The sequence below is a fragment of the Giraffa tippelskirchi genome, chromosome 14 (assembly GCF_054371585.1).
Source record: "Giraffa tippelskirchi isolate mGirTip1 chromosome 14, T2T-mGirTip1v1.2.pri, whole genome shotgun sequence".
NCBI lineage: Eukaryota > Metazoa > Chordata > Mammalia > Artiodactyla > Giraffidae > Giraffa > Giraffa tippelskirchi.
Window position 1 is genome coordinate 7,924,054 of NC_137288.1, and position 15,465 is coordinate 7,939,518.

The 15,465-nt window shown below is 55.0% G+C and overlaps 1 long non-coding RNA gene across 1 annotated transcript; it reads left to right on the forward strand.

Annotated features, from left to right (window-relative positions):
• Positions 1–4,131: 4,131 nt before the first annotated feature.
• On the forward strand, positions 4,132–13,966 carry LOC145534183 (uncharacterized). Its single transcript, XR_014074318.1, has 2 exons — positions 4,132–4,264; positions 11,786–13,966. It is a non-coding gene; the product is annotated as an uncharacterized LOC145534183 (long non-coding RNA).
• The last annotated feature ends 1,499 nt before the right edge of the window (positions 13,967–15,465 follow it).

The following is a 15,465-nucleotide window of genomic DNA, read 5'->3' on the forward strand; positions in this document are numbered from 1 at the left end:
CCCACCCGGGAGGAAAGAGACCCACCTGTGGGTGTGAGGTCAGCCTGGGCGGCTGCCGCTGCCCGCACACTCCCCATCGGGCCCAGCCTGCTCTCCCCTGGGGTGTGGACACAACTTGTCCGCAGGCTTCTGACCCCACATCCGCCTGGGCTTCCTTGAGGGAGACACACCCCGAGAAACCCGCATCCACACACACAGGCAAAGGACCCGGTGTTTCCGGGTGGCATGGGCGAGGTGGCCTGGCCCGGCCTGGGGCTCCCCGTGTTATCTTTCTGTTTCTCCGGGCAAACGGCCAGAGGCCTCTCGGGGGTGTCCTGAGCCAACGTCGACAGGGTGCCCACGCACACTGCCTGTGAGCTCTCCTGAGGCCCCGGCCTCTGGGCGTGGGCAAACAGAAGAACATCCTGGCAGCAAGTGATCTGGCTGGGGGCTCCTCTCCGCTCTGGAGGCCTGGATACCCGGGTTGCGGGTTCTGTTGGGTTCTGTTGCCGGCAGGTGACATCATCGCCTGGGGTTCGTGCTGAGGTCCCTTCCCCAAAACTACCCAAGGGAATCTCTGGGTTTCTGACTGCTCGACCACCCCCCTTAGGCCATGTGCAGACACAGAGACGCCCACACAGCCCAGCCCACAGCCCTGGGGAGGCCTGGGTGCAGCCAGGGCCTGAGCTCCGAGGGCCCTGCTGCTCTCAGACCAGGCTCCTTCTTCTCATAAGTGGTGTGGCCCTGGACAAGCATATGCCCCTCAGGGTTTCCCCAGTCTCTCCATCTGCAGAGTGGGGGTCATTCTCCCATCTGCTTCCTAGGTCTGTCGGCCTACGAGCAGCTCCATGCCTTTCCACCTGGGGCCGATATCACGTGGAGCTCGTGCGCTGAGACTTCAGAAAGAAAGATTCCATCCAGGGCTGACATAGCACAGAATGGGGCAGAACGAGGCCTGGATGTGCCGTGGTACCCAGGAAAAGGCACTCCCCCTCCTGACTGTTTTGAGACCCCGCATCCAAGCTGGAGGACAGAAAGGAAGACTCGAAGGTCTCCCTCTCTTGTAGAAAAGAGTAGCCAACTTTCTGGTCCTGTTTCCATTGAGATTCTGTTCAAGTGTCCCAGCTCGGCTTCTGCAGGTGGCTGAGCTTCTAATGGCTCCCTGCGTTCTTGTCTTTTCCTCTGCAAACCTTCCGTCCTTTTCCCCCTTCTGGGGTGGATGGGCGCTGTCATTGCTTCTACCTTCGAGACAGATTGAGGAAAAGTCTGGACCATCGACTCCTTTCCTCTCTTTGGTTCCGTGTCTCTCTCTGGCTGTGTCCCTCTCTTTTCCTTTCTCAATTCCCTCTGTGTCTTCCTCTTTCTCTCTCGTGTGTGAATGGATGGATGCTAGGAATTCCACATGTATATGATTAGATGAGGGTTATGTTTTAGGGATAGGTTAGAGGGAGAGAAAGGCTTCAGGTCGGAGTTGGTCATAGGGGAAGGGTCAAGGGTGGTGGTGGTGTTTCTTGGAATCTGAGTGCTGTGCATTCTTCGTCTCTTTCCATATGAACCCCTTCTCAGATACACCACTTGGAAGGAGTCTCTCGTGTTCCGTTTCCTATCTTTTGCATTTGTGAATGCTTAGCTTCTCTGTTGTGAAGAGGTTCCATTGGATGGAAACCCATTGGTGTACTTCGTGTACCTCTTTCCCTTAATTGAAGAGACCCATTTCTACCTCCGCCCAGCAAATGGCAAGGAGACTCTGATGTTAAGGAGCCTTTGACCTACGCTTCTTTCTAGCTATCTCATGACATCAGTCTTTAGGGTGAGGTTTTTCCCCAATATTGAGGTGGTCTGAGATCCAAACCAATAGCGTTCTTCAGATGTAGCTGTCTGGGTTTCCCATGGACATTGATTGAAGAGGCTTTCTTGTTCCCATTTGGATAATCTCCCCTTCTGTGTCAGAGATGAGTTGACGATGGATGCTGGGGTTTGTTTCTGGACCCTCAACTTTATTCCATCGATCTGGATCTGTGTGTGTTGTTGTATTCCCAATAGCATACTGTCCTGCCGCTGCTGCTGCTGCTGCTAAGTCACTTCAGTCGTGTCAGACTCTGCGCGACCCCATGGCCTGCAGCCTACCAGGCTCCTCCGTCCAGGGCATTTTCCAGGCAAGAGTACTGGAGTGGGTCGCCATTGCCTTCTCCGATACTCTCCTGAGGATCCTAGTTTGGTCGTCTAATTTCCTTTCACACAACCTTGGATGTCCGTATCGGGGCCTTTTCGTCGGATTGTATTGACAATTTAGGCTCTTTTCTGTTTCCGTAACCCCTTTTGCAATTCTTTGTTCGGTGCGAAAATGCTTTGGCATTTTGGGAGGAATAGCATCGAAGCTGTGGATTGCCTTGTGGGGCTGTGACATCATTTTACCAATAGGAATTTTTCAAGCCCTGAGCACAGCTTCTCTCTCCAGTGATTGGTGTGGGCTTGATCTTCCTTCTTCCATCTCTCGCCGTTTTGTGAGAACAGGTGCATCCTTCCCTTCTGGGTTAGATGGACTCGTGGATATCACTTCAGTGCATGGCATTGTCAGTGGGGGTGATAATTCCCTTCTCATTGGAAGACTTTGCTGTGAGTATTAGAAATGCAAGTGACTTCTCTTCCCCTTCCTCCCTGTCCATCTCTCAGAGCCACCGGGAAACAGAGGCCTCATCCACGGTCACACAGGCCTGAGGGGGTGCAACTAGACTGTTGTTTCTTCAGGACCTCAGTGCTGGACATCATCCGGGATCCTCTGTGTGTGTCTTCCTCAGTCTGGTGTCCCTTCAGACCTTTCCCTAGTTTTCACAGGCTTGTTGTGTTGGTGTTCTTTGTCTGTTTGGAGACACATCCTTGATAAGCTTTGTGTTTCCACTCATTCGTCTGGCGATGTATGACCTGTCTTTTGCTTTTGTCATGAGGTCTTTCCCACAGTAGATATCTTTGATTTTGCCAAGTCCACTGTATTCTCTGGGTTTTTTTGTGGACTGCCTTTTAGTTTTGTGTGTGAAGACTCAAAGCACGTGTCCGGTTTCTGCTCATTGTTCTTCTAGATTGGTGACAAGTTTTCACGGAAAGTTTGTCTAGGGATAAGTGGAAGTGAACTCGGTGTAAGGTGTCAAGTCTCCATCTCCATTCATGTCATCCCCTGCAGTTTCCAATTCCCTGTTCCTGAGTGGTTTTGGAGACCTTGTGGGGAGTTTGGTTGCATTGGAGTTTGCATTACCACCTTGATTCGATTCACACTGTTCTGCCGTCAGGGACACTGTCAAGGGGGAGTGAGGAGCAGCCTGCACTTCCAGCAGTGACCACACGGTGGGGCGAGTGCTGCTCTCCCCTCTGGGAGCCCCAGGCCACAGGCATCCCAGTGAGGAGCCAGCTCTGTGCTCAGCTGAAAGGAGTTAGTCTCTCAGGGGCCTCTGAGCCCTTGCCTTTGGATCACCCAGGGTGGGCATTGACTGGGACAGAAAAAATTGCCCTGAATTCCATGGACGGAAGAGCCTGGCTGTGTAGAGTTCGTGGGTTGCCGTGAATCAGACACAACTGAGGACAGAAAAATTCAATACATTAAAACACTTTTGGGGGGTGGGGGTGAGTGAAAGGGGGTGATGTGGGTTTTTTTGTCTTATATAACAGCCAAGGGAAATCTAGTTTAAACCTAAATTCACATAGACGGGAAAGGTATAGCTCTCCGTCACCCTATTAAAAAAAAAAAAAAAAACTACTAAACTTTTCTGAAAGTTTATTTACTAGCTTCCTTGAGCAGTTCATGGTGAAGCTTTTTTTTTTTTTTTTTTTTTTCTGTGACATTGGCCTCATTAAAAAGTACGGTTTGCCTTTACTGGATAATTTTGTTCATTGGTTTCTTAGGGAACCTTGGTAATATTTGAGTTTCCTGGGGAGTATGGTCACATGACCTGGCCCTGGCCAATCGGTGCGTTCCACCTCCCTGGCCACTGTGATTGGCTCCGGGCTGGGGCAGTGCCCAATCGGGGCCCAGGGCCGGGCCTGACGTTGGAAGCCAGGGGAAGACGAGCTGTCGTCCTGCTGGGGTAGGGGAAGGGGTGGGGCCGGGGGAGGTCAGGCTCCAGCAGTGGGAGGGGCGTGAGGTCCGCCTGCGGCAGTTGGTGACCTTCCCGCTCCCCTCAGGGCAGAGCCGCCGGCCTGAGAATGAGGGCGCTGCTGAGCCCAGGGGCTGGGATGGCCCGTTGCTGCTGTGGTCCCAGAGCTCCACCCGAGACCTGAGGGAAACCTTCTGCCCGTGAGTCCTCTCCCGCTTGTCTGTCAGCTTGTTTGAAGCATGCTGGGTTTTCTGCCCAGCTGGCTAAGGGGAGTCCCTGGAAATGCAATGGTGTGGGTTTTGGCAGACTTCAGGGAAGACATGCCAGATGAGCCTGGGAGACTCCAGCTTAATCTGGATTCAGGAGATATCTCTTCGGGCCAGCTAGTAATTGTAGGATAAGCCTAATGAGTCTTCACAGGATGAAGAGAGTAACGTGCCAAGGTAGCATTCGATGTCCTCATTCGAGAGGATGAAGCTGGTGCTCAGAGAAGGGGGGAACTTGGCCACAGCAAGGAGGTGTGCACCCAGACAGAACCCCCAGATCCGGCCATTGGAGCTCAGGGAGGCCACTGGTGTGGCTTGTCCCTGTGGCAGGGGCCGAGGCACGCAGCCCACCCTGATTCCTGTGGGGGCCTGACTTGGGAAGTGCCATCTGGTAGCTTTGAGACTCACCAAACCAAATTGCACTGGAGAGAGGAGGGACACCTTCCTTCATCCACCCCCCACCCCCGCCGGCTTCCCACATACCCTGACCCCTTTCTCCCGATTTCGGAGCCATTTCCAGAGTCCCGCTCATATGACCTCATTCGAAGTGCACTGTGGACGAGCTGCCATCTGCAGCTGCTACCACAGCAGCCAAGGGCTTTAGCTCCCGAGTACCTCCCTTCCTTTGGAACTTGGGGGCCCTCTACTCCCCACTTGCACACCACAGACCTTTGCTGAGGATTGTGGGGACCCTCACTCAGTTTGCAGCACGTTGTAGCCATCCCTGTCCTCCCTTGAAACTCAGCTTGTGAGCTCCTTTGGAGCAGCGTGGCCCACCTGGCTGCAACGGAAGAGACACAGCTGACAGTGAAACAACAGCTTAGATCTGAGAGCCGGAAAGCTCTGTCAAAAGGGACCTCCCTCTTCACGCCGTAGAGGCTGTAGGAGCCGCCAGGGTTTCGGAACCAGTGCTGGGGCCAAAATGACTCCACAGCTGTTTTCCTTCCTGGGGAGGGTTCTGGCTTGAGTGGGAATGGCTCAAGTCTAAGGTTCTGAAAGCCCACTGTGTGCAGATGCACGGTACACAGAGAGGAGAAGGTGGAGTCCTGCCCTGGAGGTGGTCACAGCTCACGGATGAGCCAGGCAGGCAGGCAGGCAGGGCATGAGAACACCTGAGCTGCCTTCATGAGTGAATGGTGTGGGGGCAGAGGAAGAGAAGCCGGTCTGCTCCCTCATGTGGTGCCCAGGGCAGGTTGTCCCCAGAGGAAACCCTTACGACGGTGAGGAGAATCCCTGCTGTTTCCCAAGGGGTTCCGTCGGTGCGTGTCTTCCCCGGAGCGCTCAGGCCGTCTCTAAAGTACACTGGCCATGGGCATTGCCTCTCCTTGGAACTTCCCATGTGTTTCTCTTTTTTATGGAACAGTGATTTTCTAGAGGGGTTCTGGGCCACAAGGATGTTGGGTCATTTTCTAGCCTTCTGTCATGAAGAACGCTTTCCTGGGCGTTGGGGTGGTTTGTTGTTCCAGCTCCCTTTCTTGGCTTCTTTTGGGAGCTGGTGCAACAAGACGAGCTCAGCCTCTGCCTTCTGGCTGAGATGTCACCCTTCAAACAGCAATGCCTGCCTGGAGATAATGATGGCAGTGGCCAAAAGGGCTTCGTTTGGCACATGGTATCTTGAAAGGACGTACACCGTCCTTTCAGATATCAAAGGCTAGTTCAAATGACATAAAAATGAGAACTCTCCAATGGAGTCTTACAGTAGGTGGAGAGTCCGAAAAACACTGCTTCAGTCATTTCACGGAGAGTCATTGATTGGGGACACCAAGAATATAGGAAGGAATGCACAAAGAAAAGATGAAATTGTGTTCAGGATCGGGGGAAGGGATGAACAGGGCGTGCTTGCCTTGAATCCAGGCTTTGTTGGGGGGTGGGGCATAAAGATCAAACGGGTCTGAAACTACCAAGTGGTGATGGTAACACAGTATCACCAGAGTTACACAACAGTGTTCCCAAATTGCAACAATGATGAAAAAGTTTACGAATCCCAACTTAACCAACAAAAATACAGGAAACCATACAAAAAAGAAAACATCACCAGAAAGGTGGAAACAAACCAAATGCAAAGCAGTTCAGGGGAAAGGAACTCCATGTCCCCTGGGGGCAGACCGAGTTGCCGGCGTCCACGGTGAGCAGACAGGGATGGAGGCTGCAGAGCCGACCGCTCCCCTGGACGTGGTGTTTCCGGCAAGGGCTCTGGGTGTCTGTCCAGAGCGGGGGCTCGTTCTCCCTGCAGGGGTGGGTGAGTCATCGTGGGCGTCTGGGTGTTGCGCGGGAGCCAGGGCAGGCTCTCCCTGCCGAGGCGGTGACTCCTCCTCTGCCTCGGGTTCTCCTGCCAGAGCCCGAGCAGGTACAGGTGCACGTGGAGGTGGAGGTTCTGGCTGAGGGGGTGGGACATCAGTGCCTGGGGCTGGGGGTCCTGCAGGCACGGAGATCCGATCTGCCCGGTGTGCTGGCCAGTACCCAGCTGGCCTGGTGTCTCTGCGAGGGCAAGTCTCGGTTCTCCATCTGCCCTCGGTGGATCCCTGGGTCCTGCACCTGGAGCCACCACCTCTGTAGGGACAGGTCTGGGAAGTGGAGCCTGGTTCCAGTTGGAGGTCAGTGCTAGAGCTGGGGGAGAAGCAAAGTTTGCCCACAGGCCAGCCTTGGCATGTGCGTATCCCGGGACAGAAAGCTTCCAAGAGATTCCCAAAGAATACCCAGCGTCGGATGTCTTTTGGGACTGAAGTGTGCAAGACGGGGGGCGGGGGGTGTGAGGCCAGTGCTTGCTGCAGGCCCAGCAGCAGCTTTCGGGGACTCGTCCCTGTGTAGCTCAGCACCCCGTCCCCACACACTCCCGTGCAGCAGCCCCAGCGTCCTCACCTCTGTGCTCTGGCGTGCTGGGCTCCAGGTCCTCCTGCTGCCTCAGAGGCCGGGGTTCTCGGGACTCTGGGTCGGAGCCGGGTGTGCTGAGCTCCGTGGCAGCCTCAGACTGGGCCGGCGGGTGTATCCTAGGCGGTGTCTCTGCAGCAGGCCTTCCCCGCCTCCTCTTCTCCCCCGGTGGGGCTGATGCCTCCGTGGGCACGCTCACCTGGAGCCTGCACTGGGCCTCACGGGCGGGGGGGTGGTGCTCCGACCCCTCCCTCCGGGAGGTGGATGGGGTGTCCCCGTCCTCGGCCTCATCACGTGGGAAGCTCTGCAACGACAGTGACCGTCAGCCAGCCATGCTGGGAGTTTTCCAAGCTGGGCCTGGCCAGTGGAACCGCTGCTTCTGCCTGCTCGAACTTCTCTTCCCAGAAGGGTCAGAGACGTGTGTCTGCTCAGATCCCCACCCGGGAGGAAAGAGACCCACCTGTGGGTGTGAGGTCAGCCTGGGCGGCTGCCGCTGCCCGCACACTCCCCATCGGGCCCAGCCTGCTCTCCCCTGGGGTGTGGACACAACTTGTCCGCAGGCTTCTGACCCCACATCCGCCTGGGCTTCCTTGAGGGAGACACACCCCGAGAAACCCGCATCCACACACACAGGCAAAGGACCCGGTGTTTCCGGGTGGCATGGGCGAGGTGGCCTGGCCCGGCCTGGGGCTCCCCGTGTTATCTTTCTGTTTCTCCGGGCAAACGGCCAGAGGCCTCTCGGGGGTGTCCTGAGCCAACGTCGACAGGGTGCCCACGCACACTGCCTGTGAGCTCTCCTGAGGCCCCGGCCTCTGGGCGTGGGCAAACAGAAGAACATCCTGGCAGCAAGTGATCTGGCTGGGGGCTCCTCTCCGCTCTGGAGGCCTGGATACCCGGGTTGCGGGTTCTGTTGGGTTCTGTTGCCGGCAGGTGACATCATCGCCTGGGGTTCGTGCTGAGGTCCCTTCCCCAAAACTACCCAAGGGAATCTCTGGGTTTCTGACTGCTCGACCACCCCCCTTAGGCCATGTGCAGACACAGAGACGCCCACACAGCCCAGCCCACAGCCCTGGGGAGGCCTGGGTGCAGCCAGGGCCTGAGCTCCGAGGGCCCTGCTGCTCTCAGACCAGGCTCCTTCTTCTCATAAGTGGTGTGGCCCTGGACAAGCATATGCCCCTCAGGGTTTCCCCAGTCTCTCCATCTGCAGAGTGGGGGTCATTCTCCCATCTGCTTCCTAGGTCTGTCGGCCTACGAGCAGCTCCATGCCTTTCCACCTGGGGCCGATATCACGTGGAGCTCGTGCGCTGAGACTTCAGAAAGAAAGATTCCATCCAGGGCTGACATAGCACAGAATGGGGCAGAACGAGGCCTGGATGTGCCGTGGTACCCAGGAAAAGGCACTCCCCCTCCTGACTGTTTTGAGACCCCGCATCCAAGCTGGAGGACAGAAAGGAAGACTCGAAGGTCTCCCTCTCTTGTAGAAAAGAGTAGCCAACTTTCTGGTCCTGTTTCCATTGAGATTCTGTTCAAGTGTCCCAGCTCGGCTTCTGCAGGTGGCTGAGCTTCTAATGGCTCCCTGCGTTCTTGTCTTTTCCTCTGCAAACCTTCCGTCCTTTTCCCCCTTCTGGGGTGGATGGGCGCTGTCATTGCTTCTACCTTCGAGACAGATTGAGGAAAAGTCTGGACCATCGACTCCTTTCCTCTCTTTGGTTCCGTGTCTCTCTCTGGCTGTGTCCCTCTCTTTTCCTTTCTCAATTCCCTCTGTGTCTTCCTCTTTCTCTCTCGTGTGTGAATGGATGGATGCTAGGAATTCCACATGTATATGATTAGATGAGGGTTATGTTTTAGGGATAGGTTAGAGGGAGAGAAAGGCTTCAGGTCGGAGTTGGTCATAGGGGAAGGGTCAAGGGTGGTGGTGGTGTTTCTTGGAATCTGAGTGCTGTGCATTCTTCGTCTCTTTCCATATGAACCCCTTCTCAGATACACCACTTGGAAGGAGTCTCTCGTGTTCCGTTTCCTATCTTTTGCATTTGTGAATGCTTAGCTTCTCTGTTGTGAAGAGGTTCCATTGGATGGAAACCCATTGGTGTACTTCGTGTACCTCTTTCCCTTAATTGAAGAGACCCATTTCTACCTCCGCCCAGCAAATGGCAAGGAGACTCTGATGTTAAGGAGCCTTTGACCTATGCTTCTTTCTAGCTATCTCATGACATCAGTCTTTAGGGTGAGGTTTTTCCCCAATATTGAGGTGGTCTGAGATCCAAACCAATAGCGTTCTTCAGATGTAGCTGTCTGGGTTTCCCATGGACATTGATTGAAGAGGCTTTCTTGTTCCCATTTGGATAATCTCCCCTTCTGTGTCAGAGATGAGTTGACGATGGATGCTGGGGTTTGTTTCTGGACCCTCAACTTTATTCCATCGATCTGGATCTGTGTGTGTTGTTGTATTCCCAATAGCATACTGTCCTGCCGCTGCTGCTGCTGCTGCTAAGTCACTTCAGTCGTGTCAGACTCTGCGCGACCCCATGGCCTGCAGCCTACCAGGCTCCTCCGTCCAGGGCATTTTCCAGGCAAGAGTACTGGAGTGGGTCGCCATTGCCTTCTCCGATACTCTCCTGAGGATCCTAGTTTGGTCGTCTAATTTCCTTTCACACAACCTTGGATGTCCGTATCGGGGCCTTTTCGTCGGATTGTATTGACAATTTAGGCTCTTTTCTGTTTCCGTAACCCCTTTTGCAATTCTTTGTTCGGTGCGAAAATGCTTTGGCATTTTGGGAGGAATAGCATCGAAGCTGTGGATTGCCTTGTGGGGCTGTGACATCATTTTACCAATAGGAATTTTTCAAGCCCTGAGCACAGCTTCTCTCTCCAGTGATTGGTGTGGGCTTGATCTTCCTTCTTCCATCTCTCGCCGTTTTGTGAGAACAGGTGCATCCTTCCCTTCTGGGTTAGATGGACTCGTGGATATCACTTCAGTGCATGGCATTGTCAGTGGGGGTGATAATTCCCTTCTCATTGGAAGACTTTGCTGTGAGTATTAGAAATGCAAGTGACTTCTCTTCCCCTTCCTCCCTGTCCATCTCTCAGAGCCACCGGGAAACAGAGGCCTCATCCACGGTCACACAGGCCTGAGGGGGTGCAACTAGACTGTTGTTTCTTCAGGACCTCAGTGCTGGACATCATCCGGGATCCTCTGTGTGTGTCTTCCTCAGTCTGGTGTCCCTTCAGACCTTTCCCTAGTTTTCACAGGCTTGTTGTGTTGGTGTTCTTTGTCTGTTTGGAGACACATCCTTGATAAGCTTTGTGTTTCCACTCATTCGTCTGGCGATGTATGACCTGTCTTTTGCTTTTGTCATGAGGTCTTTCCCACAGTAGATATCTTTGATTTTGCCAAGTCCACTGTATTCTCTGGGTTTTTTTGTGGACTGCCTTTTAGTTTTGTGTGTGAAGACTCAAAGCACGTGTCCGGTTTCTGCTCATTGTTCTTCTAGATTGGTGACAAGTTTTCACGGAAAGTTTGTCTAGGGATAAGTGGAAGTGAACTCGGTGTAAGGTGTCAAGTCTCCATCTCCATTCATGTCATCCCCTGCAGTTTCCAATTCCCTGTTCCTGAGTGGTTTTGGAGACCTTGTGGGGAGTTTGGTTGCATTGGAGTTTGCATTACCACCTTGATTCGATTCACACTGTTCTGCCGTCAGGGACACTGTCAAGGGGGAGTGAGGAGCAGCCTGCACTTCCAGCAGTGACCACACGGTGGGGCGAGTGCTGCTCTCCCCTCTGGGAGCCCCAGGCCACAGGCATCCCAGTGAGGAGCCAGCTCTGTGCTCAGCTGAAAGGAGTTAGTCTCTCAGGGGCCTCTGAGCCCTTGCCTTTGGATCACCCAGGGTGGGCATTGACTGGGACAGAAAAAATTGCCCTGAATTCCATGGACGGAAGAGCCTGGCTGTGTAGAGTTCGTGGGTTGCCGTGAATCAGACACAACTGAGGACAGAAAAATTCAATACATTAAAACACTTTTGGGGGGTGGGGGTGAGTGAAAGGGGGTGATGTGGGTTTTTTTGTCTTATATAACAGCCAAGGGAAATCTAGTTTAAACCTAAATTCACATAGACGGGAAAGGTATAGCTCTCCGTCACCCTATTAAAAAAAAAAAAAAAAACTACTAAACTTTTCTGAAAGTTTATTTACTAGCTTCCTTGAGCAGTTCATGGTGAAGCTTTTTTTTTTTTTTTTTTTTTTCTGTGACATTGGCCTCATTAAAAAGTACGGTTTGCCTTTACTGGATAATTTTGTTCATTGGTTTCTTAGGGAACCTTGGTAATATTTGAGTTTCCTGGGGAGTATGGTCACATGACCTGGCCCTGGCCAATCGGTGCGTTCCACCTCCCTGGCCACTGTGATTGGCTCCGGGCTGGGGCAGTGCCCAATCGGGGCCCAGGGCCGGGCCTGACGTTGGAAGCCAGGGGAAGACGAGCTGTCGTCCTGCTGGGGTAGGGGAAGGGGTGGGGCCGGGGGAGGTCAGGCTCCAGCAGTGGGAGGGGCGTGAGGTCCGCCTGCGGCAGTTGGTGACCTTCCCGCTCCCCTCAGGGCAGAGCCGCCGGCCTGAGAATGAGGGCGCTGCTGAGCCCAGGGGCTGGGATGGCCCGTTGCTGCTGTGGTCCCAGAGCTCCACCCGAGACCTGAGGGAAACCTTCTGCCCGTGAGTCCTCTCCCGCTTGTCTGTCAGCTTGTTTGAAGCATGCTGGGTTTTCTGCCCAGCTGGCTAAGGGGAGTCCCTGGAAATGCAATGGTGTGGGTTTTGGCAGACTTCAGGGAAGACATGCCAGATGAGCCTGGGAGACTCCAGCTTAATCTGGATTCAGGAGATATCTCTTCGGGCCAGCTAGTAATTGTAGGATAAGCCTAATGAGTCTTCACAGGATGAAGAGAGTAACGTGCCAAGGTAGCATTCGATGTCCTCATTCGAGAGGATGAAGCTGGTGCTCAGAGAAGGGGGGAACTTGGCCACAGCAAGGAGGTGTGCACCCAGACAGAACCCCCAGATCCGGCCATTGGAGCTCAGGGAGGCCACTGGTGTGGCTTGTCCCTGTGGCAGGGGCCGAGGCACGCAGCCCACCCTGATTCCTGTGGGGGCCTGACTTGGGAAGTGCCATCTGGTAGCTTTGAGACTCACCAAACCAAATTGCACTGGAGAGAGGAGGGACACCTTCCTTCATCCACCCCCCACCCCCGCCGGCTTCCCACATACCCTGACCCCTTTCTCTCGATTTCGGAGCCATTTCCAGAGTCCCGCTCATATGACCTCATTTGAAGTGCACTGTGGACGAGCTGCCATCTGCAGCTGCTACCACAGCAGCCAAGGGCTTTAGCTCCCGAGTACCTCCCTTCCTTTGGAACTTGGGGGCCCTCTACTCCCCACTTGCACACCACAGACCTTTGCTGAGGATTGTGGGGACCCTCACTCAGTTTGCAGCACGTTGTAGCCATCCCTGTCCTCCCTTGAAACTCAGCTTGTGAGCTCCTTTGGAGCAGCGTGGCCCACCTGGCTGCAACGGAAGAGACACAGCTGACAGTGAAACAACAGCTTAGATCTGAGAGCCGGAAAGCTCTGTCAAAAGGGACCTCCCTCTTCACGCCGTAGAGGCTGTAGGAGCCGCCAGGGTTTCGGAACCAGTGCTGGGGCCAAAATGACTCCACAGCTGTTTTCCTTCCTGGGGAGGGTTCTGGCTTGAGTGGGAATGGCTCAAGTCTAAGGTTCTGAAAGCCCACTGTGTGCAGATGCACGGTACACAGAGAGGAGAAGGTGGAGTCCTGCCCTGGAGGTGGTCACAGCTCACGGATGAGCCAGGCAGGCAGGCAGGCAGGGCATGAGAACACCTGAGCTGCCTTCATGAGTGAATGGTGTGGGGGCAGAGGAAGAGAAGCCGGTCTGCTCCCTCATGTGGTGCCCAGAGCAGGTTGTCCCCAGAGGAAACCCTTACGACGGTGAGGAGAATCCCTGCTGTTTCCCAAGGGGTTCCGTCGGTGCGTGTCTTCCCCGGAGCGCTCAGGCCGTCTCTAAAGTACACTGGCCATGGGCATTGCCTCTCCTTGGAACTTCCCATGTGTTTCTCTTTTTTATGGAACAGTGATTTTCTAGAGGGGTTCTGGGCCACAAGGATGTTGGGTCATTTTCTAGCCTTCTGTCATGAAGAACGCTTTCCTGGGCGTTGGGGTGGTTTGTTGTTCCAGCTCCCTTTCTTGGCTTCTTTTGGGAGCTGGTGCAACAAGACGAGCTCAGCCTCTGCCTTCTGGCGGAGATGTCACCCTTGAAACAGCAATGCCTGCCTGGAGATAATGATGGCAGTGGCCAAAAGGGCTTCGTTTGGCACATGGTATCTTGAAAGGACGTACACCGTCCTTTCAGATATCAAAGGCTAGTTCAAATGACATAAAAATGAGAACTCTCCAATGGAGTCTTACAGTAGGTGGAGAGTCCGAAAAACACTGCTTCAGTCATTTCACGGAGAGTCATTGATTGGGGACACCAAGAATATAGGAAGGAATGCACAAAGAAAAGATGAAATTGTGTTCAGGATCGGGGGAAGGGATGAACAGGGCGTGCTTGCCTTGAATCCAGGCTTTGTTGGGGGGTGGGGCATAAAGATCAAACGGGTCTGAAACTACCAAGTGGTGATGGTAACACAGGATCACCAGAGTTACACAACAGTGTTCCCAAATTGCAACAATGATGAGAAAGTTTACGAATCCCAACTTAACCAACAAAAATACAGGAAACCATACAAAAAAGAAAACATCACCAGAAAGGTGGAAACAAACCAAATGCAAAGCAGTTCAGGGGAAAGGAACTCCATGTCCCCTGGGGGCAGACCGAGTTGCCGGCGTCCACGGTGAGCAGACAGGGATGGAGGCTGCAGAGCCGACCGCTCCCCTGGACGTGGTGTTTCCGGCAAGGGCTCTGGGTGTCTGTCCAGAGCGGGGGCTCGTTCTCCCTGCAGGGGTGGGTGAGTCATCGTGGGCGTCTGGGTGTTGCGCGGGAGCCAGGGCAGGCTCTCCCTGCCGAGGCGGTGACTCCTCCTCTGCCTCGGGTTCTCCTGCCAGAGCCCGAGCAGGTACAGGTGCACGTGGAGGTGGAGGTTCTGGCTGAGGGGGTGGGACATCAGTGCCTGGGGCTGGGGGTCCTGCAGGCACGGAGATCCGATCTGCCCGGTGTGCTGGCCAGTACCCAGCTGGCCTGGTGTCTCTGCGAGGGCAAGTCTCGGTTCTCCATCTGCCCTCGGTGGATCCCTGGGTCCTGCACCTGGAGCCACCACCTCTGTAGGGACAGGTCTGGGAAGTGGAGCCTGGTTCCAGTTGGAGGTCAGTGCTAGAGCTGGGGGAGAAGCAAAGTTTGCCCACAGGCCAGCCTTGGCATGTGCGTATCCCGGGACAGAAAGCTTCCAAGAGATTCCCAAAGAATACCCAGCGTCGGATGTCTTTTGGGACTGAAGTGTGCAAGACGGGGGGCGGGGGGTGTGAGGCCAGTGCTTGCTGCAGGCCCAGCAGCAGCTTTCGGGGACTCGTCCCTGTGTAGCTCAGCACCCCGTCCCCACACACTCCCGTGCAGCAGCCCCAGCGTCCTCACCTCTGTGCTCTGGCGTGCTGGGCTCCAGGTCCTCCTGCTGCCTCAGAGGCCGGGGTTCTCGGGACTCTGGGTCGGAGCCGGGTGTGCTGAGCTCCGTGGCAGCCTCAGACTGGGCCGGCGGGTGTATCCTAGGCGGTGTCTCTGCAGCAGGCCTTCCCCGCCTCCTCTTCTCCCCCGGTGGGGCTGATGCCTCCGTGGGCACGCTCACCTGGAGCCTGCACTGGGCCTCACGGGCGGGGGGGTGGTGCTCCGACCCCTCCCTCCGGGAGGTGGATGGGGTGTCCCCGTCCTCGGCCTCATCACGTGGGAAGCTCTGCAACGACAGTGACCGTCAGCCAGCCATGCTGGGAGTTTTCCAAGCTGGGCCTGGCCAGTGGAACCGCTGCTTCTGCCTGCTCGAACTTCTCTTCCCAGAAGGGTCAGAGACGTGTGTCTGCTTAGATCCCCACCCGGGAGGAAAGAGACCCACCTGTGGGTGTGAGGTCAGCCTGGGCGGCCGCCGCTGCCCGCACACTCCCCATCGGGCCCAGCCTGCTCTCCCCTGGGGTGTGGACACAACTTGTCCGCAGGCTTCTGACCCCACATCCGCCTGGGCTTCCTTGAGGGAGACACACCCCGAGAAACCCGCATCCACACACACAGG